Consider the following 17,064-nt stretch of genomic DNA (forward strand, 5'->3'; position numbering starts at 1 on the left):
TCAAAATTCCTTGGCTGATGGCAGCCATTTTTTTGAGATCCACAAATGTCTTCGTAGTCACTTGTGGCACTTTAGACAAAGACACGGCATGCCAATTATTGAATAGGGTGCATGTAGTTATAGCCGTTTTTATGTTTTTTTCCCCCCTGTTATAGCGCCACCAAGTGGCCAAATTCTGCTGCTTTTTTTTTTTACTGTGACCTCAGATTGAGCTCTTACATGTGTGTTCCGGGTTTAGCAAAAGTATGTTTACATTCAAGAGTTCTAGGCATTACTTTAGAACCTTTCTGCACTCATTTGGTTCTGATCGGGTGAAAAACCTTGAAATAATTTGCAAAAGTAGGTTTTTCAAAAAATCTAAAGTACCCGAAAATGTCGCCAAGGACTCCAACGATATAAGGAACTTGAGCCTATGGCTAATGGTATAAGAGTTATGAGCAAGAAAAACTTTCTGCACTAGTTTGGTTCGCAAAAGTAGGTTTACAAAAAAAAAAAAAAAAATAATAATAATTTTGCCAAGGATTCCAATGAAGGAACTTAGGACAAGTTTGCAAAAGTATTTTTTTTTTTTTTAAAAGAATCCAAAATAGCCCGAAAATTGCGCCAAGGAACTTGAGCCTGTGACTAATGGTTCAGGATTTATAAGCAATTTCATACTTTTGAAATGGCCAATTTCTTTCAAATTTCATACAGATCTCCAGGGCCATGAGTCTACCATGCCCACCAAGTTTCATTAATAGGTACTCACATTTCAATGGCTGATTCTTTCTTTTTTGAGATACATGAATGTCCTCACAATTTTTGAGTCGATCAGACTAACGGATGCATAGTTATAGACATTTTAATGTTTTTTTCACCATTATAATGCTACCAAGTGGCCAAACATACAGTGAGCTCTTACATAGTTTTCCTAGTTTAGCAAAAATATCTCTTTCCATTCAAGAGTTACAGGCGTTTTAGTAAAAGTGGCTCTGCCGCAACAGTGAGTCGAAAGTTTAACTTTTTGATGCTTACTGAGATCACTCTCTAGAGAACCTTTCTGCACTCGTTTTCCGATCGAGAAAAAAAAAAAGTTAAAATAAAATTTTACCAAGGATTTCAACAAAGGAACTTGATTTGTGACTTACAGTTTAGGACTTATGACCAATTTCATTCTTTGGATTGCTGTAGCGCCACTGTCAGGCCGATTGGGGCGAGTCTTGGTGACGTTGTAGATGGTGTGAGTACTACTATTCAAAGTTTCATGTCTTACGACTTACGGTTTGGCCTACCCAATTAGTTTTAGCTGGAGAATGCTGATCCTTGGCCATTCTAAGAATTACAAAAGTATTTTTGTACAGTCTATTATTCTAGTATAATCCATTTCAGATTTATCTGTCCCAGAAATGCAACTAAAAACAAAGCAATCTATGGTTGGTTGGGTTATGTCTGTGTTATTCAGACAGTCTCATCCTGTTTAAGTGGGTAGTTTTTTGGCCAGAATAAGTGGAAACTGGACCAGACTTCATGTTCAAAATCACAAGCATGGTTCTGTGAGACTAGATTTTGAGTGAGAAAGAGAGAAAGAAAGATGTATAGCAAATCGTCAGCTTCCAATTTTGAGCGTGACGCAGTGATCATTGGTTTTGATCCTTCTCCACAGGGCTGGACATTATCGTGTAGCTCGCGGCTGCAGTTTAAAATACCTCAGTGAGGCTCCGCCACAGTAGCAAATGCTAGGAGGGTATCTGACACGCTGCTATTCTGGGCTGGTTTATGAGCTCCTGATGTGTCCCAGCAGGAAACCTCTGGACAAAACACTGTCCAGCAGACACATGCATGCGCCGCATGGTACAAGATTGCCTTTTTTTTTTTTTAGCAATGAATTTTCATGATATTTCCAGCTGTTCAGTACATAAAGACATTTACAAAATCCTTTTACAGCATGAATTTACAATTTTTAACGGATTAAATATTTAATATAATATCTAAAATGGTTTTATTCTAGAAATAATATTATATACATAATATACAATTCTAGAAATTATAATAATAATAAAATAATACATATTTTTACAAAGTCTTAGAAAACAAAATCCTATTTGAGATATTGACAATATGGGTATAGGAAATATAGTAATACATAAATATAATCGATGCCTATTTTTTATAATATAATATAATATTCTAGAAATTATTATATAATAAAATAATTCACATTTTTTCTTAGTCTTAAAAAAGACAAATTCTATTTGAGATATTGACTAAATAAATACATATAAACTATGCCTATTATAATAATATTATAATATGATATAAAACTCTAGAAATTATAATTATACTAAAATATATATGTTTTTAATTAAAATACTTGTAAATGACAACCTATTTGACATAATTTTGACGTTTTTATAGGAAATACAATATGTAAATATTAGGGCCGGGACTCGATTAAAAAATTTAATCTAATTAATTAGAGGCTTTGTAATTAATTAATCGAAATTAATCGCATTTTAATCGCATATAAATATTTGACCTGAGAACAGTGAGAAGTAAGTTTTTTTATATGGATTTTTAGTATACCATTAAATAATGACTGAATACATAAGCTTAAGCAACAAAATATTGTTTATTTTTGTTCAACCAAGTCCAACAGACCAGTGCAATATTGCCATTAAGTGTAGCAATAGGCTCGATGTGCTGTGGTGATATGCGATTTCCTTGTTGCATAGCTTAACATTATCTACATTTCCTTAAATTTATTTTCCTACCGTATTAGAGAGAACTTAAGAGGCACGTTCTTTAACGAGTCTTTCATGCCGAGAACTCTGCTCTTGTGTTTGCTTAATTATGCATTTAAACGTTAATGACCAAACCTATCATTATAAATGTTGCTGCACATGGAATATAACACGGATTACATTTAAAAAATATTTTTTATCAGGTTACACACTGATTATTTATCACTCAAACCCCTTTCTCTACCTGTCCGTTGGTCGCGCATATCCTCCATGTTTGTAGTTTTTTAACACTTTTTATGCGTGTTTGTAGTTCTAATCGAATCCTCGTTCACGGCGCAGTGTGTTGACTGCAATATTAGCCGTTAGAGTGTGCATTGATCGTTAAGTAGTAGACCATCCGGGAATCTTTGGAATACTTTTTTAAACATACTACGATTTGGGACATACAATACTATTTAGGACGGACGCAGCTTGTCTGAACGCTAGTTGGTGCTCCAGTATAATCGGTCCACCGAATCTCATCCAGAGAGAAACGTTCCGCGGTGCAAAACTAAGTGCGATTAAAATGCGTTAAAAAATTTTAACGCGTTATTTTTGTGTAATTAATTAATCTAAATTAACGCGTTAAAGTCCCGGCCCTAGTAAATATATATCATACCTATTAAATATATAAATTAAAAATATATATTTTTTATTATAATTTCTAAAATTCTAGAAATAATTATTCTAGACATTATAATTCTATAATGGATATTGACGATTTTTTAATAGGAAATATAATAATAACTAAATATAAACAAAATAAAAATAAAAATATATAAAAAGACGGAAAAGGCATTACCTATTTTTATAGGAAATACAATAATATGTAAATATATACCATATGTTTTAAATATAAAATATATTTTACTATAATTTCCACAATGCTAGAAATAATTATTCTAAACAGTATTATTATAAAATAATACATACTTTTACAAAGTCTTAAAAAAGACATATCAACACATATTTGAGATACTGACTGTTTTTTTTAAAGGAAATGTAATAATTAATTAACACAAACTATATATTTTTTAGGGCTGTCCCTGAATAGTCGAAGATTCGATGCATCGATATGCGGAGCCTGATTCGACCACCGATCTCACAGTCGAATCTTCGCGGGTGAAACGAGCATCATACCATTTTGCCAATATGGGGGTGCTCAATGTCTAATTGCACACAGAACTACTGGTTTTGTACGGTTATATTAAGTTATATACAGCCTTTGATTATGATAATACAGTAAAAACAAAAGTGAAAAGAAAGAAGCGTTCAATAAATATTTTTAACGTGTTTGTGAATAAATCCAACTACCCCTGTGACTTATTTAATTTTCACTTTCCCTGATGCATGACGAGATGAGGACCATCTTGACGGCAGGGATGGCGGCGATCACACCGAACGCGTTTTTGCAGTTGGAGGCGCCTCTTTTGAATGGATTTCTGTTGGCAGTGAGCGTTCTGCACGCTGTTTATGCGCGCCTCGCGTTTTCGCCGCCTGCTGCACCTCACGTTTTGCAGGAGCGCTCTGAGCGCCTGAAGTTGAAAAAAAAATCAACTCTGAGCGGAAAAACGCCCAACGTCATTCGCGTTCTTTTCCATTGTCCAATCGAATGAATGGAGAGGCGGGCCTTCTGTTGTGATGGCGAAAGTTTACCGTTGCTTAAAAAGTCCGGAGACTCCAAGAAATGGAGGAGAAACCTTCGGTGTCTATCGTGGGTAACCCGGAGCTGTATTATTTAGGGTTTCTGCTAATATGACAGTTTACTTAACAGCAAAAAACTAAGATTTTAGAGCGCTTGCGCTATAATCCTTTGAATTGACTGACAGGACAGCTGTTTTGGTCGTTGCTTAGCAACATAAAAAAACCGCAGCACACTGCTCTTTCATTAAAAGTCACCAAAAAAGGCAGTGCTGTGCGCCTCGCGTTTTTAGAACTAAAAGACGCGTTCTGTGTTTTTATTTAAACCTAAATAAGTTTGTCTGTCAGTTGGCAGGCAGTTTTGGTGGCTTATAAAATAAAATAAAAATAGTTTTACCCTCCTGCTGACTATATGTCGTGCCCCTCCCAACCCATTCACACACGCACATAAGCCTAGATGATTCGACTATCGGTCGACTATAGAAAGATTCGAAAATTCTGATTCGACTATGAAAATTCATAGTCGGGGACAGCCCTAATATTTTTTATATAATATAATAATATTAAAAGGTATATTTGCTTATAATTGTACCTTTTAAATTTCTGATTTATACAATACAGTAAAATACTTTATATTTTTAAGTCTCAGAAAAGACATTATATTTGATGTATAAATAAATGAAAAAATATATATATGAAGACATATTTCTGGGTTTTCAATTACCTGATGGTACAATCCTGTTGCACTTTAAGACTTCTCTTCTCTCAAGACCCCTATATTTATAAACTATATAAAATCTGGTCACTTATGTTTGGATTTCATAATGCACTACATCATTTAGTACAGAAAAACTAACCGATGAACAAATAGAGCCAAAAGACCACCATCTCTACTTGGACAAATTGAAGAATAACAATGAATAAATTAAAGCTGCAAGCAGCGTTGACCGGGCCCTCGCCGTCTGGCAGTCGCCATCCCGATAGCATCAGGAAAACGGTGCCCAGTTGGCACATGCATTCACAATAACCCTTTGGACTAACACTAACTGTCTCTCCTCCTGTCTGACTCTTTCTCCTACCACCCATCCCACCTCCTTACACTCAGCCACTTACCACACAAACACACACATAGAGTGCAGAGCAGAGTGAGATCAGATTTGTTTTTTAATTTTCTTTCATTCGTGGAGTTTTGTATAATTATGAAATGAACTGTGTTTAATCAGAATGAATAGTTATTTGTATGAAAAAAGTTTCACAGAGTTAGGATGCTGCACTTTAAATATATAATAAATCATTGAAAATTGAAAATGGAAAATAAAATTCTAGGCACGCTATCTGCCTCAAAAACACAGGAAACAAATATTTGAATGTATTTTGTATTTTTATTTATTTGCCATGGCAACAGCATTTGATGCATCAGGGACGCCTTTACAGACTCTCATCGGCCGTGTTTTTACATCATTCTGATGAAGTTTGAAGAAAATCTAGTACAAATATATTGTTCGTTGTTCGTTCGTGTGTTAGTTCATTAACCAATGTTAACAAAAGAGACCCTATTTTAAATAGTTACCATGTTTTATGATCTACATCCATTTTTAAATATTATTTTAATGATCTATAAGCATCTGTGAAATAATTATAAACAAATATATTAAAAATAAATACATATTAACTTAGTTGATGTATTTGTTTCTCATTCTAATTAAGTGAACTGAGCAGTATAGTGTCATACTTATAAGATTTTTATTCTATCAGTGAGATTGTATATATGTATATAAATCATATAATTTTTCCTTAAAAGATTAAAAAAAGATTTTAATGCTCTTTAAGCACCTATACAAAATAATTATGTAAAAGTACACTGACAGTACAGTCTATATCAACTGATTCTATGGATTATTTTCATTCTTATACACTGAGAATGAGCTAAATAGCATTAGAGGTCAAACGATTCCTTATCTTATGAGGACCTCTAGTGTTCATCCCTGGTATTAGAGCTTTAATCTGACAAATTTATGTGACACTTTTAATGTTTTTGGGGCCTCTGAGCATGATAACATTTTGAAACTACACGTATTTCCTAAGAATTTCTTGTTCTTTATATGTAAAAAGTTTTGATGAGTTAGAATAATGCAATTTAAAGATATATGAAAATAACTCTTCATCTTTTTTATTGTTACTTTCATAAATCACCACATCAACACCGTTCAAGATGTCCCAAAGCCGTTCACAATTTAACATCTTCAGTATCTTGGCATCATGTTGACAAAGTTTGGTGTGAACTGTCTGATTCTGCTATGAGTGATATGAATTTATTCACAGCTATATTTAAAAACACAGGAAACAAATGTTAAAGTTTGACATGTTGCCATGGCAACAGTATTTGATGTATCAAGGACCCCTTCACAGATTCTCATCGGCCGTGTTTTGATATTATTCTGATGGAGTTTGAAGCAAATTGAGTAAAATTAAGAGGTTGATTTAAAAGTGTTTTGCAAGCAACACACTTCCTGCTGCCAGTTGGTGGCGCTATAACTTTGACTCATAATAGTCACATCTCTGTGATCGGTATCATACGACGAACAAACTGCTTAAGTTTGGTCAAAATCAGATAAAGTGTGTCAAAATTATTAGACATTTCCTGTTTCTCATTTCTCGCCATAATTTGTCGCCCTGCCACGGCCAAACCGTTCGAGATACCAAAAATCCCCTGGCAATTTTGCATTCCCAATATCTTGAGATCATGCTGACCGAGTTTGGTGGCCATCGGTGGAAAGGTCTAGGAGGAGTATTTCAAATTCCACAGCTTGATTTTTCCAAAAATCCATATTTAAATAAAAATAGCTGACTTCCTGTTGGTCGTAGCTAATGGGTGTAAATTAGAAAGTTGTCCGGCTTGATGAGTCCAATATATGTACCGAGTTTGGTGACTGTAGGACAAAGTAACCCCCCAACTTTTGTCAAAAGGTGGCGCTATGGAGCGCCTGCTCCACGCCCATTTATGGGCTTTTATCAGTGTTTAACTGTCATTAATACAGATGTGTGTATTGAGTTTCATGAAATTCTAAGCATTTTAAGTGGCTCAAAAACACAAAAAACTAAAGTTAAAGTTTGACACGTTGCCATGGCAACATGATAAAAGTTATGGATAACGCCCTTCACAGATTCTTATCGGTCGTGTTTTGACATTATTGTGATGAAGTTTGAAGCAAATTGAGTGAAATTAAGAGGCTGAGTTTAAAGCGTTTCAAAAACGTCACGCTTTCTGCTGCCAGTTGGTGGCGCTATAACTTTGACTCATAATAGTCACATCTCTGTGATCGGCATCAGACGATGAACAAACTGCTGAAGTTTGGTCAAAATCAGACAAAGTATGTCAAAGTTATTAGGCACTTCCTGTTTCTCATTTCTCGCCATAAATTTGTCGCCCCGTCACGGTCAAACCGTTCGAGATATCAAAAATCCCCTGGCAATTTTGCGTCCCCAATGTCTTGAGATCATGCTGACCGAGTTTGGTGGCCATCGGTGGAAAGGCCTAGTAGGAGTATTTCAAATTCCATTGCATGCACTTTTTAGACATCCCTGAATAGCCGACTTCCTGTTTGGCGAAGCACGGACTATGAGTGTGAAATTTGTTCGGCCCGATGAGGTCTATATGTGTATGAATTTTGGTGACTGTAGGTCAACCGTTGTGCGTTCCAGAGCCCTTCAAAAGTCGCAATTTTTAACGCTGTGCCATGCCCCCCCCAGGTGACCCCCCCATGTCAAAGTCTGTCCGGCCCTGATGGCCGCAGGTTCCAATGTGTGTGCAAAGTTTCAAGAGTTTTCGTGTATGTTAAGGCCCCCGAAATCCCCCAAAACATTGAAAAAAAAATAATAATAATAATAATAATCCTTAGAAAAACAATAGGGCCTTCGCCCTTTTGGGCTCGGGCCCTAATAAAGAAATTTAACCCATTATCTCCACGCTGGCTGACCTAGATGTTCAGGTCAGCAGAAAGATGGGTCAAACATTAATATTTAATTTAAACTCTCTTTCTAACATGAATCTTTAAATACAAGGGCAGGGGGATGGGGAAAAGAGTTAGCCCTGGATAACACATGATGAGAGGGTCAAGGTGGAGCAACTGGAAATGCACTTGCACCATCTGACTCTCTGTTATCAACTCCATCATTAACACAAATGAGGTGGAGCACCACAGTGGCACAGCGGCCCAGAATAAAAGCATCAATCTTAGGCCTCCTAAATGAAAAGGGCAGAGAACTTCACAAGTAAACGGCACTGTTAGGGCTATCCATTAGCTTTATCTCTATTGAACAGCACTGCTGCCTGACTAGTCTCCTTGGTACTGTAGATATACTGTAGCACATATAAGGGCCAAAAGGAAATAAATGAATAAAATCCCTAAAAGAGCAACAAAAACAACACCACCCAAAACCGTAGATGGCATGGAAACTTTCCCGGTCAATAGCTATTTATATGTTAAGCAGTGTCCTGAAACCTACACTGGCACTTTAAAAAATGCATTGGCAAAAAAATGGATTTTTGAAAGACGATAAATCTCAAACTATGTCAGAACAGTCTTACAATTAAGGTGAGACCAAACAGCGGCACTGAACACATCAAAAATACATGTGGAGATGTTATTGTAACAATGTTCTGCTACTGGAGAGTGAACATAACAGGAGACAATGCCCCCATTTTCATTCGACTTCAAATCTCAGATCAATAATTAATCAAAGGTTCCGCCACATCAATGTCAAGCAGCAACACGCATGCAATGCAACTACTGACGACAGAAAGGGAATTAGAGCAAGTACTCTGTGATGCCAGATAATGACAGCTTTTATACTTGATCGACGGTCATGTGTCTTTAAAGAAATCATTAGAACCTGATTAGACTAACGGTGCGTTTCACATTCTGTGAAATACTGCTAATTAATTGTTTTGTTTTTTTTAAGGGCAGTTTTTAATTTCATGGTGTGTCACCTTTGTGGGGCATAAAGGAGTTCAAATCAATTGTAGTGTATTGGGAGTTCACTTTATAACAAGAAAGATTTTTACCAGTCGAGTGCAGCGACCATGCCCTGGATCTCCTTGTCGGTCGTAATGTCTAATTTTGTAATCTTGACAGGAAATAGAATAAATATGGTGGCCCAGTAGTGCACAACACAACAAAATCTCCACAACACAAAGCATAGAACTGCTCATTTTGTTGTGTTATGGCTTGTTTTCGTTGTGTTTTACTAATTTTTAGTTTAGAAATTAGGGCTGCACGATTAATCGAATGCGATTATGAGGCGTGTTTAGTCAATGAAGCCGGTACTTTGATTAGTAGTAAATCTCCATCACGTGCGTTCAGCTGCGTTCAGCTGGAGTGTTCAGAGGCGTAAATCACTGACAAGCTACGCCAAATCGCGCTCAAAATCGAATTAGATTTTTAGCGTGATTTGGCGTAGCTTGTCAGTGATTTACGTCTCTGTGTATTAACTGCCGCTCCAGCGGAACGCACGTGATGGAGATTTACTACTAATAAAGGAACCGGCTTCATTGACTAAACGCGCCTCAAAATCGCATTCGATTTATCGTGCATCCCTATTAGAAATATATTTGGAAGCGGCAGACAGGTCAATTTAACCTTTCTTAAATCATCACGATTTGAATTAAAATCCACAGATATAAAAAACTTAAAGCATATCACAATATTAGTTTAATCGTTTAACCTTGATAAATGTATGCTATGAGGCGCATATCCAATCGTTTGTGCGGAGAGTGAAAGCTGAAGCGCGCTTTGCAGAACATCGAGGCGCCGGTGCGATGTGAAACTTTATTTTTGCTCATAAAGGTAAGAGTAATATATCATCCGGAACTGTAAAGGGTCTACCTTAGTTTGTGTGTACTCACAGTATCAACAAAACATGCTTTTAAAGAAAACAAACAGGATGCACTTTCTGATGTCTTGGTGTTGAACACGGGTGCTTCACAAAAATTAACCGAAACCCAGCTAATTGTCTCATTACATTTTTACTTCACTACTATAAAACGAAATAATTCAAATTGAAAACAAAACTCTTTCATTAGCTATAGGCCTAATCCATAAAGATGCATTTTGGCATTAAAGGTGCGTCCAATGAGCAGATGGCGAGTCAGGATCGTCAACTTCATCTTTGCGACAAATACTAGTTTATTAATAATTCGAATGCTGAATATCTTTGTTTGCTGTCTCCGTGTTAGTGGCGCAGGAGTCTGATCTTTATTCATATAAAAAAGCGCGAATGAGAACCGTTTCGCGGGGGATGCCAGGTGTATGAAAAAAAAAAAAAAAAGAATATTCGAATCTCAAAATTCAAACCAACCCACAGATCGAATATTCTGGTCCAGCCCTAGTTGTGACTTGTTTCCATGGTGTTGTGCTAATTTTCGATTTGTGTTGCGGCTTGTTTCCATTGGGTTGTGCTAATTTTGTTGTTTTGTATCTTGTTTTCTTAGTGTTGTGCTAATTTTGTTGTGTTGTGGCTTGTTTCCATTGCGTTGCGGCTTTTTTCTGTTGTGTTTTGCTAATTTCATTGTGGTCCAGCTTGTTTCCATTGTGTTGGGCTAATTTTGTTGTGTTGTGGCTTATTTCCATCATGTTGTGCTAATTCTGATTTGTGTTGCGGATTGTTTCCGTTGTGTTGTGCTAATTTCATTGTTTTCCATTGTGTTGCGGCTTGTTTCTGTTGTGTTGTGGAGATTTCATTGTGTTGTGCACTGCTGGGCCACCGTAATAAAGGTTTATAGTCTATACAAAAGATGGAGCTAAACACTTCAAACAAAAGTACCTTGGCAACTTCAGGAGAAAGAATGTTCTCAAAGGCCTCCAGAGCGAGCAGGTGGGCCCGGGCATGAGCTTCTAATTCAGAGGCACCCGAGTTTCCAGCAGCTTCTCTTAGAAGCGGCAGCTGTACTAAAATGAGATGTGATATTGTTATGCAATTTCAATTACGCCGCAGGGAGAAGGATCAATCCAACAGCCGCTCGTTTCCCCGGGTGAGCAAAGATGAGACAGGGACGCTCCAGAACATCCTTTAAATTACACAGCGATTCAGATGGTGTTCTCTGCACTTGCTGGTTTTGTCAGCGTTACACGTTTTAGTGGTTATTTCTATTTCTTGAAGCAGCTGTGTGTGCATATGGCATCTGAAGTGGTTCCATTTGCAAGCCAGCGATTCTTGGAATCGCAGAACGACTGAACCGCAGTTTAACTAGGAAGGTCAATCAACTGTATTCCAGATGGATATATGTGTAACTTAACAAGTGTACACTTAGAAAAGGCTGCCAGTTTGTGTTGCCATTTTAAAAAGCTAGTTCAAATAACTCCTTGATCTGCATTCACTTGATTCAACATTCACTGAGAATGACTCTCACGCTGAATGAGCACAGTCACGCAGTGACACCGCAATGGCTTTGAAATGAGTCATATACTTTGAAAACCTGCAGTAACCTACAGGAGGAACAACTGGTGGTTTATTATTCGTGACACCAAAGGTTGTTCTGTGTGGAATAATTATTGAAAATGTTTTTTTTTTTTTCAAAAACTAACAGTGGCCGGGATTCAAGGACAAAATCAATGATGACTATTTGAAATAATTAGCTCTGCTTCCCGGGCATCAGTTTCATATAAAGACATTTTAGTAGAATATGCTAGTGTAAAATTCACTGCCAAATTGCTAGTGTTTTGATTGGTTTTCATGCTGTTGCTATGCAGTTGTTAGCATGGTTCCAGAGCCATATTGAAAGAGAGTTGCGACACGCTTTGATCTCGCCGCCGCGCAGTCACGTGGTTCATGGAGCTCTCAATAGTTCCAAACAACTCCGCACTGTCAATGTGTTTGAATGGGTTTAAGCAGGATAGACAACAGTTTTACTATATTTGCAGCAATTTCGAGTAATTATTAACACATAATGTGCATTGATTGTGTATTGATAACTTCTTTGAATACGCTTTACAATCGCATTTTATTCTGGGGAGTGATAAAGAGACATAATTAATATGTTCTCATACTTTTTGGCAGTCAAATGTGACCAAACACCTTAAGTGTAACTTTTATTCAATTAAATAATTGTAATATATATAGTTCAGTTCTATTTAGTTAATATTTTGAGAAGTTTTTTGTACTAAATAATACAGTATGTGCAATAATGATCCTGACCATTTAAAAGATAACATTTTGTAATATAGTATTTATATTATAGTTAGTGTGATATTTAAGGTAAAATACAGTTGAATGTGTATTTGGACATGATCAAACACTCTCTTATAATTTAACATATAAAAATATGTTTCGATTTAACGATTTAATGTTAAATAAAAAAAGTAATTTACTCGTGTTATTTTATGATATTCAAATATACAGCATAAGTGAATATTATAAAAGGCAAGCAAAAATTGCATTTAACACAATAGAAAAGATGAAAACAGTGTTTAAAAAAACACAAGGCAACCAATTGTATTCAGCATAGATTTCTATCGTATTTCTTGAATGCAGTCTTTACTGAAACTCATTCAACCTCCTACAGTGAGAGAAAGATCGCAGAAAGACTAAAAACATAAAAATATGACAACTAGTATCTGGTTATGGTCGCTATTGCGGTGTTTTTCTCGTTATCTAACCGCATTTACAGTATAACTGTTTATTTTTTAACGATAAACATTAACTATAACACGCTTCATAAAATACCACTACTGGTCAGTTTTCCGAGAGGTCAACTGATGCGTTAAAATGTTAAAAAATGCAGTAATTTCTTCAATTTACCGGCGACTGTGCTTGAGAAATGCTGAAATGAATGGGCTTCAATGGAGGAGCTATTGGTTGTTTGGAACTATTGGCCGCTCCATGACACGCTTTACTTCCGCATTCCTCAGTTCCTATGGAAGCCTATGGGAGTGTCGTAACTCTGTTTCTCTATGGCTCTGCATGGTTCTAAGCCAATTACTTTTCAAATCAAAACAGTCCACAATCAAGCTTCTAAGTGTGTGCTTACATTTAAAGTCAAACAGAAGTAGCAACACATTTTTTTTCTTCCATTTGTGACAAAGTACATTTAAGCGGACAGATTATTGAAAAAAATAAAAGGGAAGCCATTTGTTTAAAACCACCTCATGTGAGCGTAAAACCTTTTTGCGATATATAGGAGTTTTTACAAAATTTACGTATTTTCATTAGCCGTATTTTCAATTCACAATTTGAAAACAGTAGGCATCCGCCTCCGAAAGCAATCACTGCATTTATTGTGTTTCGTCTGCTTGCTCTTTTATTCTATATGAACATTTCTTTATTCTATAGCTTCTCCTACATTTCTTATTGATATTTAGAGGCAGTTTATCAGGAAGAGACGGTTTTGTTTTCTTAGGGTGTGTTCACACTTGTCATGTTTGGTTCGATTATAGGATAACTGTTGCCAAAATGCTACCTGGGCTGTTTTTTTTTTTTTACTGTAAACGAGACAAACTTATATCTAAAAGCATAATTACGACAAACGAGCCATTTTTTAGATTGACCGTGATTTAGTTTTGTGGTCAGTGGCCGGTGAATGGGAGTACTAGGGGCATACATTTGAGCGCATCAAAATCGATATTTTTACAACACTAAGAAGGCTCGACACACCATGACACTTTGCTCGAAGTATCACATGGGTCTCTACACATGAACTCCAGCATTGAGAACATTGTTCGTGTACACACAGTTTACTAAAAAGAAAGTTTTTGAACAACTTTCGGAGATCGACACCTCTTGACTGGCAAGACAGCCGCGAGCGGAAACCCAAACAGTGTAAGTGAGTTGTTCAAAAACTTTCTTTTTAGTAAACTCTGTGTACACAAACAATGTTCTCAATGCTGGAGTTCATGTGTAGAGACCCAGGCGATACTTCGAGCAAAGTGTCATGGTGTGTCGAGCCTTCTTAGTGCTGTAAAAATATCGATTTTGATGCGCTCAAATGTATGCCCCTAGTATTCCCATTCACCGGCCACTGACCACAAAACGAAATCACGGTCAATCTCAAAAACGGCTCGTTTGTCGTAATTATGCTTTTAGATATAAGTTTGTCTCGTTTACAGTAAAAAAAAAACAGCCCAGGTTGCATTTTGGCAACAGTTATCCTTTAAAACAAACTCAGGTGCGATTGCTATGTTGGTGCGGTTCATTTGAGTAAGTGTGAACGCTGCCATCCGAACCCTGGTGCACACCAAACAAGCGGACTGAGACTGTGCTAAAAAGATGGTTCTCGGTCTACTTCCAGACAAACTCTGGTGCGGTTCGAATTAAGTATGAAAGCAACACAGACCAAGTACTTCTAAACAAACCAAAAACAAGAAATAATGACAAGATGCAGAGCTATGCAACATGATTTCATGAAGGGAACAAGTGGTGTATCCAAAACAAAATGAGCAGAGGGAAAACGTGGAGCAACAAGGAAGTAAAATGTTACTATGCCTTTAGGATTGGTATCTTTAGGTTCACAGTCAAAAATGCCAGTGTGAACGCTAAGCGGACCAGGACCAAATGTATCATTTTCCTTTTTGGTACGGACCAAATGAACCAAGCTAACTGAAGTGTCATGTCATGTTTGGTTCGATTAAAACAAACTCAGGTGTGATTGCTCTGTTAGTGCGGTTCATTTAAGTGTGAACGCTGCCATCCGAACCCTGGTGGGCACCATACAAGCGGACAGAGACTGCTAAAAAGATGGGTCTTGGTGCGCTTCCAAACGAACTCTGGTGCAGTTCGAATGAAATATGAGCGCAACATGGACCAAACACTTCTAAACAAACCAAAAACAAGAAATAATGACAAGATGCAATGCTATGCGACATGATTTCATGAAGGGAACAAGCGGTGAATCCAAAACAAAATGAGCAAAGGGCAAACGTGGAGCAACAAGGAGGTAAACTGCCTTTTATGAACTCTTTGTGAGTTCACAAGTGGTGAAAATAAAATTATATACATGCAACAATGAGCGTGCTTAGTCCAGCAGATGGCATTAGGTGTATTCGATTTAAAGCTTTAAATTGAATGCACCTTTTCCTTTTGTTAGGAGTGTTCGGTGAGTTCTGTCACAAAATATACGTCATTCAACCCAACCAATCAGGTTGTGTCACTATGCTTAGATTCTGTATTTTTAGGTTCACTGTCAAAAATGCCAGTGTGAACGCTAAGCACACCTCTCCTCAAAAATCTGCATGATTTGAGGTATCAATCAAGCCTGTAATAAAACCTGAAATCAAAATCCCTAATTTGTGTACAACTGTAGTGGTATGCACCACTAACACAAACATACTGTGTCCTTGAAGGAGGAGAAAACTGGTCTAGTGTTTAGACAATGACACGTTACCCTGTGGAGGATTTAGACCACAGCTCACAGCTGGGTCTTGGCCTCCAGACCTGCTGCGAGACAACAGGACTGATCATGAATCCCTCATTAGAGATGCAGCGAAGAATCTGTGGGAAGATTTTTACAAGCCTGAAGGAGATTTAAAGATGGTAAATTCTTAAATTTGAAGGAAAGAACAGGGGAAGGAAATAATGAAGGAAAGTGCATAAATGAAGGAAAATACAGACGTTTAAGACTAAACGACAGAAAGTGCTTTGGATGTCCTTTATGTGTGGGAAGACTTGCTTACCACTCTATTATTATCAGTCTAATTGTGTGCACTTGTGTGGCTCTAAATGACACTGGGCACACAGAGAGAAGCAGAGAGGGAAAAACTGGAAAATATAAACACAGAGGTTAAAGAGTCAGAGTAGTTTATCAGACAGATACAGGTAAGACACCGAAAGATCACTTTTTAGAAGCACAGAAAAAACGAAAGGCAAGAAAGCGAAATGTGTACAAAAGTTAATATGTGAAGCAGTCAGACACGACAAGCTCTTCTGAGTATGCAAATAATGAATAAAGGATGTGGGTTGTGAAAACTCTGACACTCTAATTGGGGTTCCTGTTGGTAAAGATCTGACCGGTTTAGACGCCTCGTTACCCTTAGGGTATAATTAGCTTAGCGTCCTCAGTCCACAGTCATTCAATTAAGAGTCTGTTCTGTCGTGCATGCTAAAACAGATGTAGCTGGGTAATTGTCTTCATTCTGAGCACTCCTGATGAAAGGTGATCTAAGTGGCTGAGCAGATCAGTGCAAACATGCCTAATACCGCCCAGAAACAAACCCGTGACTGTACAACTGATGTCATAGATACAATATCACTGGCTAACGTATCAAATTTGTTCTACATTTCACTTCATATAGATGTACTGTACTGTATCTCTTGCAGTTAAAAACAATCACTTGTTTGTGTATAACCATTAGCTGCTTGTACTCTAAAAGAGCGTTGACACATACAGCGGTTTGTAACAAAGCCAATGAAGGCAATCAAAACTGGGTGTGGCCAGGGATCAACAAAATTAATCTTTATGCAAATGAGTAAATGAGCAAATGTGATGTGGCAGCTACCAATAGGATTGGGGATGCTGGTGAACAATTTGTGAAAACTAATTCATATATAAACCAGTTAAATACTAAACTCTCTCTCTCTCTCTCTCTCTCTCTCTCTCTCTCTCTCTCTACACTCACTGGCCACTTTATTAGGTACACCTGTCCAACTGCTCGTTAATGCAAAGTTCTAATCAGTT

Source organism: Garra rufa, chromosome 12 (genome assembly GCF_049309525.1).
Source record: "Garra rufa chromosome 12, GarRuf1.0, whole genome shotgun sequence".
Classification (NCBI taxonomy): Eukaryota; Metazoa; Chordata; class Actinopteri; order Cypriniformes; family Cyprinidae; genus Garra; species Garra rufa.